The following is a 9,896-nucleotide window of genomic DNA, read 5'->3' as shown; positions in this document are numbered from 1 at the left end:
GAATTCAGGTATGTTCCTGGGAAGAAGAGGCATGACTGTAGTGTGAAACTTTGTGCCATTAAGACACAGAAAATTGCATCCGAGGTTTGTGTCAGCAGTTGCGTGTAATGAGTCTACTAAAGATAAAGGTAAGGCTATATCTTTAAAGAATCCTGACGAATGTTCCTGGGCAACTTTACTCTGCGCGGCTATAACCGACTATAACCTCTAGGAAACACGAACCGGTATCGGCCATATACCTATGGATCGCTATAGATTTCTCACTGGTGAGTCTTTAGCCGCGGGTAAACTGGCCAGAGAGTAAAGCTAACCACCGAATTCCACGGCCGAGGTTGAGAATTCATAATTTATTAAACACAGATAACTTTATCAATGTACTCGTATCCGTTACATAGATGGCTCTGCTGAGCGCTAAGCCTTCCGTAATTGATGTCTTGGATAAGTTTCTTGGGTTGAAAACAGAATCTCTGAAACACTGACACAAATCAGCTTGTCAGGGGAAATGTAATTAGCTGTGCGTGATTGAGAACAAAGGTCGCGAAATTTTAGCACCCTTTCACAGGCTGGAAGTGAATTGCCGAATTAACTAACAGCATGGAACAATGCTAATCAGCAAGATTCTGTCACCCTCTTTAGAAATCTGTGCTTCATGTTGTGGTCATCTTGGTTGTTACACCGTGTAGACTTGTATTCGGATACCGAACCAAAAAGTTCATTACTGCGTTCAAAAGAGTCAGCCACCGGACCCTATCATGATCAGGGTAAATCAGAGTGACACCCTCCGATATTGCTTATTTAAGGTCATTTTTAGTATTCGCGGTTTTACGTCTAGAACTTCAAAAGTAGTCTCTTCCCATCAGAGTTTCCAACCTAAACTCTGTATGCATTTATCAGTCCCACCCCCATGCTACTTGCAACATTCTTGCTTCAATACTATGCAACATCAAACGAGAATGCAACAGAAGGTCCCATCATTTGTTGTATACGCCTTCGTACTCTTAACTTACCCAGTTTTCTTCGTCGAGGTCGACGTTTAACACCATCCCCCACGAGTAACACGCAGAAATAGTCAATTGTAAACTTTCTCCTTTGTATAGTATGCTGTTCATCACATTTCCTCAGAAAAGATTGTCAGTACTCAAAGAATAGTCATGAAACACTGAAAGAAAAGGCTGATGTCTATTTCGCGAATCACCACATAACTTACGTTTATCCCAATTAGGTAACTGGATTTTACAATTGACCTACCTTAAGCCGCAGTGTGGCCCTGGGGTCGACTCGGCCTCTAATAGAAATGAGTACCAGGAATCTTCCTGGGGGTTAAGGGCCGTCTGCGCGTAAGGCTCACGACCTCACCGCCATCTGTGAGGCTACTGTTTAGAGAAAATGTGGGAGCCTCGATGACTCGGAACTTTGTGGCCCTCCACGGCCTGTTACAGGGATAGATTTACGTTTGTACGATGCTTTATAGTTCTTTGATAAGGTAAGTTGAAATGATAACGACAAATCAAACCATTACAGAACTTATAGAAGGACTGTAGATAGACGTCCCGTCAGTGAAGGGACTAGGCTGCGGGCTGACGACCTAAGAATCCGCGTTAGATTCCAGGCAATGGCAAGAGTGTTTTTTTTTTCGGCGTCGAGACAGGCTCTGGAGCCCACCCACTGTCCTGTCCGATGGATACCCGGTGTAAAAGGGTCAGACCGTGAGCACTCACCCTCGCCAAGTACCGAGGTTACTTACGTGTGCTTGGATATGTATCATTCACTATTCTCCCATTTTCTTCATAACGTCATGCTTAATTAAGCACAAAGACTACTTTATGAATGTTCTTTTATAAGACTTACTCTGCATCACGGTTTGGAGCCTCGTCACTGAAACCAGATGCAAACTAACGGTAGTTAATTACTACACGGTGGCATGAAGCTATAGTGCTTCAATCGGTATTACAGTGCAGACCTTTGCTGATGAAAAGCAATTCTCTGCACATTTATTGTGCTTATTCCATTGAGCTGTCTTTCCACAACATTTCAAGGATTGTCCCTCAAGGGCTGTGATCATGATGAGTAAGGGTGGATCATTGAAAGCTTTATAAGAACTGCCAAATCTTTCCGTTGAGTTTTCAACGGCCATTGTACTAGGAGTATATAAGCATAAGTTAGCAAAGCGTGTCATATACAGCACGCGTTTCTTTACGTCGTAATGACCTATCTCTTCTTTATAAGTAATTCGGAGCTACATTTAATCAATGAACTTTTCTACAGGTCTTGACCAGATAAATATTCCTCATTCTAAAGAAGAACAGCTGTCAGAACACGAATGATTAGCCAAGACGTAATCTTATGTTAGGCAGAAAGCTACAATGCTGTGTCGAAAGACGTAAGAATTGACCCTGGGACACTCCGGATAACTCACGTTCGCGTAATAACACAAGCCCTAGTTTAGCATTTGCAGTGACGGGCCGCATTCCAGAAGAAGCTGAAAAGAAAATGCGAAACTAATTAGGCGCTACGCCATTAACACTTGTGAGGGAGTGGACGTGTAGATCCAGGTTCTCTTAACCTCAGCACTAGTTTGAGGTCAGCTTCACGCGCTAGTCACTTAACATCCAGAGAAATAGCCTCCCGATACCCATCCGATAGGAGGATGGGTGGGCCCCAGAACTGGTCTGGACGACGTTGAAAAGAGAAAAATCTCGTCCTTACCGGGACTCGAAATCTAACCCCTCAGCCGTCCAGGCCGACTGGTCTATCCCGGCTCCTTTACATCCCAGAAAACTATTATTAATAGAAAATTTCATCATAATCCTTACCGCAAGTCAGCGATGACCCCGTCAAAAAGATTTTAACGCTGGATTAATGTAGTCTATGCGCTCGACCGTCGTGGAGTCGGGGTTCTATCCTCGGTAAGAGCGGAGATGCTTCTCTTCTCCAGAGCGTCCAAATAGGTTCTCAGGCCTACCCAGCTCGCAATCTAGAAGGTGCCTGTGGCTATTCTCTCGGATGTGAAGTAGCCGCGGTGTGAAGCCATAGCTGTTCATCTTTTTCCGAGACTAAGAATGCGTGGAGCTGTACCTCCACTCCCCGTACCCCTTCATGGTATGGTACTTAAGTTAGTATAGTGACATCTTTACTGTCGCATTCAGATGATTATAATCGTCTGGCAAAACCATAAACCGCCACTGAACATCTGATGTAGTCCTTATAATGTTATTGATCAGTTTTGACGTCATCTTTAGGCATCTGAATAGAAATTAAGGGGGATATTATAATAATCAGCTTCCAGCCACACTGTAAAATATTACGTGAACCCTTTATCTATCTGGGTCTTTGGGTCAATAAGACAAAACAAATTCAAATGCGCACATCGCTTATGATCTGTTGGCAGTGTGGTGCGGAAGTGGTGAGCTGATTTATTCTCTGAAAATATTAGATACTGATAAAAAAACATGAACGTAGGCTCCGCCCTCCTCGCCAGGGATACTCCCCCCGGGCTCCCCGCCGTGTAGTTCATGTACATGTTACGGTGTGTTTAATGACGCTGACTATGTGACGTCATATGGCAAGATCATTAATGAACAATGAATTGAGAAACATATGCCAAGGAAGTGGTTGTGACTTGATTTGAGATATTGTCCCGATATTTTCGTGCAGGAACTGAAGAAAACCACGAACAATCTCGGGATAGCCGGTCTCTGGGCCCAGATTTGTACCCGGGACCACACGGTTGCGTAGTTGGTTGAGGGGCAAGCCGGAAGGTCGCGGGTTCAAGTCTCGATGAGGTCATTGGATTTTTTCAATTGATCTAATCCTTCCAGCCGCACTGTGGCCTTGGGGCTGACAACATTACCGCCATCTTTGAGCCGATTGTCTAGATAATGTGGGACCCTCAACGTCTTACAACCCAATGGGCCTTCACGGCCTGTTACAGGGATAGCTTTACTTTTTACTTTAATCCGAATTACCGCTTAATCTGGAACACTTCTTACCCCAGTTATACCGCATTAGCTAGTGTTCACTTTTTTGTTGTGGTCTCTTGCATGAGACAAGATCATTTCGTACGTCACAGTCGTCTGGTATGTGACGCCATTTAGTCTGGAAGTTCTTTATCTACACGTACATTTCAGAGAAACCTTTTTGCCGCCGTTTTCATAATAGAGGGGCCTTTTATAGGCTATAAGTAAAACGAGCATATAGGGTTTTGGTGGAAAAGTGAGAAGGAAAGAGCCACTAGGAAGACCTAGACATAAATGAGATGATAATATTAAAATGTATCTTAAGGAAGTAGAATGTGGTGGTTTGAACTTGTTTCATCTGGCTCAGGGTAGGGACCAGTTGCGGGCTTTTGTGAACACGGTAATGAACCTACGAGTTCCATAAAATATTGAGATATCATTGAGTAGCTGAGCGATTGGCGGCTTCTCAAATAGGAGTCGGCTCCATGGAGGCAGTTATAGGCAAGAGGAAGGCAAAATAAAATAATTTGTGGCTCGATTATAACCTGATAATTTATGATATTAATGCAGCATAGAACATTCTTAAATGTTTCACAATATAAACTAAGATTCGCGTCAACATTCTGCCGGCTAGGATCTGCTTAATCTAATCTTAGCAAGAACGGCTGTACTCCCCCACGCCATGTTGTTATTGTCTAAAACTCTTTGAGGTAGATTGACTGATCTCGCATTTAATTTTCTGTCATTTATTTTAAGCAATGGAGAGATAAAACGGACGGAAATGCATAATTCTCTGGTTTGAGTCACTATTTACTCAGCGTTTAATTCGTGGAATTTATGGTGCAATGTTGCCAGTATTAACTTCTGCCCGTGCTGTCCCTGTAAGTTTCTGTGCATATATAATTACATTACATGTAGGGTTTATTGATAGTATAGAGGACTCATTGAATATTTTGATCGTGCTGGATGATGTAAGAAGGTAAAGGTGTCCCTGTAACAGGCCGTGTAGGCCCATGGGATTGTGAGACACTGGGGCTCCCACATTTTGTAGACGATCTTCTCACAGATGGCAGTGAGGTTGTCAGCCTTACACGCCGACCGTACTTTATCCGCACGAAGATTCCTGGTACTCATTTCTGTTAAGAGGCTCAGTCGACCCCAGGGCCATAGTGCGGCTAGAAGGATTAGGTCAATTAAAAACCCCAGTGACCTCATCGGGAATCGAACGCCTGACTCTCCGGCTTGTAGCATAGTGCCTCAACCGATTAGTCTACCGCGTGCCCCTTGATCATGCTGCACATATTTATTTATATATTTAGTTGTGTTGATAAAGGCCGGGACAGGAATTACGTACGTTTGCGTTTCGAACTTCTAACTTTTTTATCCTTTTAAAATTGCAGTGGATCGACGGATTTTAGCGACGCTAGCTGTAGAAGAAAAATATTCCCCCCGAAACGTCGGTAACCTTCTGCCAGACTACACGGCTCAATATCCGAGAAGGCAGTAATATTTATATTCACGTGCTGTGGAGAATGTCAAAAGTCACACAGAAATAACCTACATAACTCGTAACAATATTTACTGTCCAAATGAAATCATTAAGAAANTAACAGGCGGGTGGGGGGGGGGGAAATGAGCTAATTTTGAATATTTGCAATGCCACCAGGAGCCCGTAGTGTGTAGTAAATATAGCTCCTTGGCTACGGCCTTGACGACCTAGGAATCCGGGTTCGATTCCCGTCAGGTGTTAGAGATTCTTGTGTTCTCCACAAAGTCCAAACCAGCTCTCGGTCCCACCCACCCTTCTAGTCTGTGGATAAAGCCGCCAGGACGTGAAGCTGACCCCACACCTCTAACTAGTGCCGAGTTCAAGAAAATATACATCCACTCTTACCTGTGTCTTTATGGCGTGGTGCTTAAGTAAACACAGGAACTTCTTTATATTTAGTAATTGCCTCTTAGCACATGGCAGTGTTTGACACCGAAGTTCACGCAAAGTTTCACTTCAGAGGTCTTGGCTTTTCCGTGTTTAATTATGTATTCATAAACATAGGCGTACTTGAAGATTCCTATGTTTGGAACGTGACGGGGGCGTAGTTTGGTAGGTTGGTACCAACTCCTCTACCCTCCCTCCGATGTGTTGGTACGTATCTACCAAACTACACGGTATCATATCCCAGAAGAAAGTAATCTTCAGACTCGCCGACGTGACAGCCTCAGACTGCACATAGGAATTTTTTTTTAATCGTTCAAGTACAGAATCAAGTTAACTTATCTACTATTGCATATTGATAGGACAGCCACATGAGAGAGACCAGATAAAGTAATGGAAATCTGTTTGTTTCTTATCTTACCGTATCTGTATCAGCTACAGTGATAGGATACCGGCTGCAAAAGGAAGTACAGGCGATAATCGTCAAATTTTTGGGCGCTCTTTCTACATTTTATTGATAGATGGCACGATACATAGGGTGAAATTAAAATTAGTGTGTTCTGGGATTTATTTGACGCCATTTGGGTTGGTAGGTAGATACCTACATTTGGAAGGAATCTGCTACCACCATCCTACCTCGAATCGATGATACATATCTGCCAAACTATACGGTGTCAAATCCCAAAATAATATAGAGTAGATCCTTGGAATTCACGATTTCATGTTCGAATAACTTGAAACTCGAACAAAAATTTCGAGGAAAATCTGGTTTTGAAACTTGAACAAAAACTCGAAAGTCGAACAAAGAATCACGTGGTAGTCACGTGGCCTTGTAGAAAAGTGGCGACTCAGTATCGCAAGTTGTGAACAGGAGTATTAACCTGTTTAATGACGATGTACTGCAACATTTCAGAAATATTTTAAATATAGACAAAACAAATTAATATAGACAGGGTTCTCTCCAAAGAAAAACGAAGTGGTGGTAGTGTTAATGAACCACAACTCTCAACTAGTGGATTCCAGATTCACCTTCAAGTGAACAGTAATATGCCTCCTACTATTATTGATTGATTGATTACTATACAACATTTTTATACAATGTACTATTATAAATAAAAAATCAGTTATTCAAATTAAATATACTTGTTTTATCATTTATTACCAATATGATCTTTTAAATAAGCACTTAAAATATTTTATATTGGGTAAACTTTGGGAGGTATGGAACGGATTAATTCAATTTACATTATTTCAAATGGGAAAATTTAACTCGAAAGTCGACCCGTCTCCTGGAATGGATTGTGTTCGATTTTCGAAGTTCCATTGTAATTTTCAGTCACCGTGATGAGAACTTAAAACCACGCAATTGAAATTAATTCAAATAACATCTAATAGATGACGCCGCAATGCACTTTCTGCGAGGGAATAGATAAATTCACGAATCCATCGTACATTTGGAACAGAATGAAAAGTACAGATTCAACAAGACGGAAAGGGAACACGAATATACAGAAGAACTAGCTAATTCCTCCAAAACGACGTTTGAAAAGCTGTGCTCAGGTGTGGATGAACCAAATCAAGCACCAGCAGTCGATCATGATAATCATGATCCATTCCTGGACTCAGATTACACAATTCAAGAACTCCACTTCATAATTAAAAACCTCAGACTCCGATCCACTTTATATGGCAGGACTGAAATCCAAAATCAACCAGAACTGCAAAATCCTGGAATACGCAGACGATGTGACAGTTTATTCAGTTAACAGATGTAGCAGAATTGGCGTATCGGAAGTGGAAAAGAGCATACAAAGCATTGAACTTTATTTAAAGGAAAATGGCTTGGAAATGTCAACTCTGTATCTTCGATAAAAAAGGGGACAGCGGATGGAAAGTGGGAGATCACGGTACAAGGGGAAAATGTTTCTTCGGTCAAATCAATTAAATTTTTAGGTCTGTAATTAAAATCTAATCTAGACTGGGAGGACGAAATAAACGCAATAGTTAGGGAATGCGAAAACCGGATGAAAATCGTGAACTGTATGGAGCAAACGTGATGGGGAGCGGACCCTGTAATCTTAATGAGACTCTATAAGGCACTTATAAGGTCGAGAATGGAATATGGAGCGTTTTTATTTCATAAACTTAAGAATAAACAAACATAAAGGCTAGAGAAGATATAGCATAGAGCAATACGCGGAGCACTGGGCTACAGTAGTAGCATCTCGACCAATGTAATGCTAGTAGAAGCCAAAGAAATCCAAATTTTTAGTAGATTCAAACAGTTTGGAAGGAACTATGTGTCCAGGTGTTATACTTCAAGCAATCATCCAATGATCCAGCTGCTGGAAGAATTATAATTTCAAGCTGACAATTCAGGGAGAGGAGAAAATGAAGAACCACTCCTCAGCGAATACTACAAAGAGGTAACTCCTCTCGGGCGTTTAATCCAATCAGGGAACTGTCCCCCGGCCTTCGACTACACATACGGAAGCCTATTCCACGAGGCCAGGATATCTTTCGATGAGGGAAGACAAATGATTCAAAAAGATTTTTCAAGAGAGATTGAGAACCAACAAATGTTTCGCCACGGACGGCTCAAAAATGGAGGATAAACCATTCGTAGGATTCGCTTCAATAGATATAAAAGATGGTCGTAGCATGAAATTCAGGATATTTAAGATGGCGTCCACATTCACGGCGGAAGCACTAGCAATTGCCGAAACACTAGAAATCATTGAAAAAATAGACTCGGAGCAAAACTTCATCATTTTCTCGGACTCGGCAAGCGTGTTAATAGGTGTCAGTAACACCTCTACAATGAACAGCACATCGCACATTACTCAGATGCTTAAAGATAAAACAGGTTGGAATCGCGAGGAAAAAAAATCTAATTTTACTGGATCCCGGGGCACTGCGGAGCGGAAGTTAATGAGAGGACCGACTTGGAGGCAAAGCAAGCAATCACAGAAGGCAGAGATAGTCAATTATTATTACCGGTTGCAGATCTTAAAGCCCAGTGGAAAATGAAAGGCAAAGAAGAACTTCACCGTTTTTTGTCAAAACACCAAACGGGACAGAGGAGAAAGCTACTTTGAAAGGTACTACAGCAACGGCTCGTCTCCGCGGTTCCGCGGGATAAAAATGAACCGCCGTGCCTTCGTGCCAATAAACCGTACGAGAGCTGGTCACACCAGTCTTACAGCAAGCCTAACACATTTAACATTGTGTCCACGGCTGAATGCGAATTTGGTGATGGGCTGCAAACGGAGGAACATGTCTTCTGGGACTGTAAACTGTACGAGGACCAACGGGCAACAAGGATGGACATTTTGTCTGAGAACAGCAAAAAAAAGTACCCAAAGTCAGTTATAGAACTCTTAAGGCTAGAAGAAAAAAGATTTCTGCAAGGCGTCTGTTACTTCATAAACAACATTCCTATATTTATATAAAATAAATATGTAAGAAAAGTAAAGGAAGTATTTGTACTGATTATTAACAGTATGCTCTCAGATTTAAGTTAAGGTCTATATTAAGAATCGCGGGGTTACCGCTATTATAGAATGAGATGTTCATAAGAATGTGCTACAGAAGGCCGGATGGGCATTGCCTAGGCCTTTTTTGTGTTTACAATATTTTTTTCTGCAATAAAAAATGTCTTTAACTGTACACAAAGTTTTCACAAGTCTAGAATATTTTAGTAAGTTCAAACAAAATATTTGGGCATTATGCTTCATTGCCTTGTTTATTTACGGAACTGTGTTACCCACTGCGAAGATCATTGATTATTGATTATTGCTGAGCAGCGGTTTAAATTATATTAGAATTTCTTAACAGGCCTCGCACATGGAATCACGAAGGCAGTTTTCAATAATGAATATTACTGTATTCTGTGATGTGACGCTATGTTGCATCCAAAAATACATCTTCATGGTCACCTCCAAGAAAACCTCAACAGTACTAAAACTTGTATCCACGATATGATATAATATATATATATATATATA

At 41.5% G+C, this 9,896-nt stretch overlaps 1 protein-coding gene across 1 annotated transcript in view; it reads left to right on the top strand.

Annotated features, from left to right (window-relative positions):
* The window catches only part of LOC111874154 (patatin-like phospholipase domain-containing protein 2), a 67,149-nt gene continuing 57,253 nt past the window's right edge, over window positions 1-9,896 (top strand). The window contains exon 1 of the mRNA XM_023869400.2: window positions 1-128. The gene's annotated coding sequence lies outside the window, so the exon portion shown is untranslated. The remainder of the gene's footprint in view (window positions 129-9,896) is intronic.

This window comes from Cryptotermes secundus, unplaced genomic scaffold (assembly GCF_002891405.2).
Source record: "Cryptotermes secundus unplaced genomic scaffold, Csec_1.0 scaffold26, whole genome shotgun sequence".
NCBI classification, from domain to species: Eukaryota; Metazoa; Arthropoda; class Insecta; order Blattodea; family Kalotermitidae; genus Cryptotermes; species Cryptotermes secundus.
The sequence above is the reverse complement of the archived record's forward strand: the minus strand, read 5'-3'. Positions and strand labels throughout refer to the sequence as shown.